Below are 2,500 nucleotides of genomic sequence, written 5' to 3'. Positions count from 1 at the left end.
CCGCACCGATCCTCGGCACGGCGCGGGTGCGCACCTGTGGGCTGCCGCCCCGTGCTCCACGTCCGTCCGTGTGTGCCCGCTGTGGGGACCGTCTTCCTCTCGCCTGGGCGACGGCTTGCGGGCTGCGACGTGACCTTGCCACCGCCTTGCAGCATTACATCCGCAGTTGAAACGAAGAGAGCTGCTGCGGGCTTGGGTGCTTGTCCTGGCGGCTTGTCGACGGGACCACGGTGAACGGCCACTGTGTGACTCCGCAGGGAGACGTTCTGGTGCAGTCAGGGGCCTTTTTGTCTCCCGCCGCGGTGAAGCTTTGGTCGCATTCTAGTCACTCTCTCTTCAATCCCGGTACGGGGTACCTGTTCATGCTCACCATTCCTCGAGCACCCGCGTGCAGAGGGTGGGTGCGAGGTTTAAAGATTCGTGGTCCGCCTGTCGGTCCGGTCTCGTGCTGACTTGAGCGAGTGTCCTCCGCGTTCGAGAGAATGTGCCTGTCCGCGGGGGCAGCCGCGCTTGCGAGCGTTCCGCCGCGCCCCCTTCCCCAGCCCGCCGAGGTTGGGGCGTGCGGGGTCGGCTTGCGCCCGTAGCGTCGGCCTGTCCTCCGCGGCTTGCACCCGACTCAGTCCGCTGCGGCCTCGCCTCGACTCTCGAGCCTTCCGCCAGACGGTGACACCAGAGAACTCTGCCTCTGGCTGTTGCGGGGCGTGACGGCGCGTGTCGGGCTCCGGCCCGTCACCCACGCCGGCACTCAACGCCTGCGAGCGCCCTGTTTCCTCCGAGAAAGGTTTTTCGCTTGATTGTCGCTCGAGTGCGTGTGCCTCCGGGGCTCACGCCGTGGTACGCGCCAGGCTGGGGCTCCACCGTCACGTCGGCGGGGGAGCGTTTAGCGCGTCCCAGGATCGGACAACCTCTCCGGGGCCCGAGCCGAAACCCGACACGGTATAAAAGTCGTAACAAGGTTTCTGTTGGTGAACACGTTGTGAAGGATCTTTGTCGGCCGGGGGCCCGCCACCTCTCCGGGGAGGGCGGCCCGTCACTCCTTGAACGCGAAGGCTGGCGCCGGTTGGGCCAGGCAGGAGAGCCTCACGGGGGCCGGCCCCGGGGCCAGGTATCGGACAACCTCTCCGGGGGCCCGAACCGAAACCCGTAACACAGAATAAAAATCGTAACAAGGTTTCTGTTGGTGAACACGTTGTGAAGGATCTTTGTCGGCCGGGGGCCCGCCACCTCTCCGGGGAGGGCGGCCCGTCACTCCTTGAACGCGAAGGCTGGCGCCGGTTGGGCCAGGCAGGAGAGCCTCACGGGGGCCGGCCCCGGGGCCAGGTATCGGACAACCTCTCCGGGGGCCCGAACCGAAACCCGTAACACAGAATAAAAATCGTAACAAGGTTTCTGTTGGTGAACACGTTGTGAAGGATCTTTGTCGGCCGGGGGCCCGCCACCTCTCCGGAGAGGGCGGCCCGTCACTCCTTGAACTCGAAGGCTGCGCCGGTTGGGCCAGGCAGGAGAGCCTCACGGGGGTTGGCCCCGGGGCCGTGGCCCGTACTGACGCTGGCGCCTCCCACGCGGGTGGGAGGTCACACCGACAATTTCGCCGTACCCGTCGAACGGGCCTGGTCACCCGTACGCACGTTCCGCCGAAGCCGGGCGACGTCGATCTCGGTCCCACTCGGTTGGGCCGGCGCGCGGGCGCCGCCACCGACGAGCACGCACACGCTCGGTTGCACGCCGCAAGTCCATGCGGGTGCCGCACACGCTACGCCTGCGCCGTTGGAAGGGCTTCGCCGTTGGCTTCGTAGGGTGTCTTTGCAGTCCGTCCGAGAGGTGGGGGCACGCACGGCAACACGGCCGGCCTGCCTGCGTGGGACGATGCGGTCCTTTCGTTCAGCGGTTCGGCGGTTTGGCCGGCGCGAGCAGACGCTCGGAGGGAGACGGTGGCGTCAGCCACGCACTCACTCCGCTTCTGCAGTCCGGTCCACTCCGCCCGTTCTAGCTGCTCGTTTGGTCCCTCGCCCGCCAGCAGACCGTTCCGCCGACGGTGCTCCTCCTCCGCAGCGACTTCTGCCTAGCCGCTCTGCCGGGTGCGATGTCACCGGCGTCCGCACCGATCCTCGGCACGGCGCGTGTGCGCACCTGTGGGCCGCCGCCCCGTGCTCCACGTCCGTCCGTGTGTGCCCGCTGTGGGGACCGTCTTCCTCTCGCCTTGGCGACGGCTTGCGGGCTGCGACGTGACCTTGCCACCGCCTTGCAGCATTACATCCGCAGTTGAAACGAAGAGAGCTGCTGCGGGCTTGGGTGCTTGTCCTGGCGGCTTGTCGACGGGACCACGGTGAACGGCCACTGTGTGACTCCGCAGGGAGACGTTCTGGTGCAGTCAGGGGCCTTTTTGTCTCCCGCCGCGGTGAAGCTTTGGTCGCATTCTAGTCACTCTCTTCAAAGCCCGGTGAGGGGTACCTGTTCATGCTCACCATTCCTCCGGCACCCGTGTGCGGAGGGTGGGTGC

The sequence above is a fragment of the Mustelus asterias genome, unplaced genomic scaffold, assembly GCF_964213995.1.
Source record: "Mustelus asterias unplaced genomic scaffold, sMusAst1.hap1.1 HAP1_SCAFFOLD_3532, whole genome shotgun sequence".
NCBI classification, from domain to species: domain Eukaryota; kingdom Metazoa; phylum Chordata; class Chondrichthyes; order Carcharhiniformes; family Triakidae; genus Mustelus; species Mustelus asterias.
The sequence above is the reverse complement of the archived record's forward strand: the minus strand, read 5'-3'. Positions refer to the sequence as shown.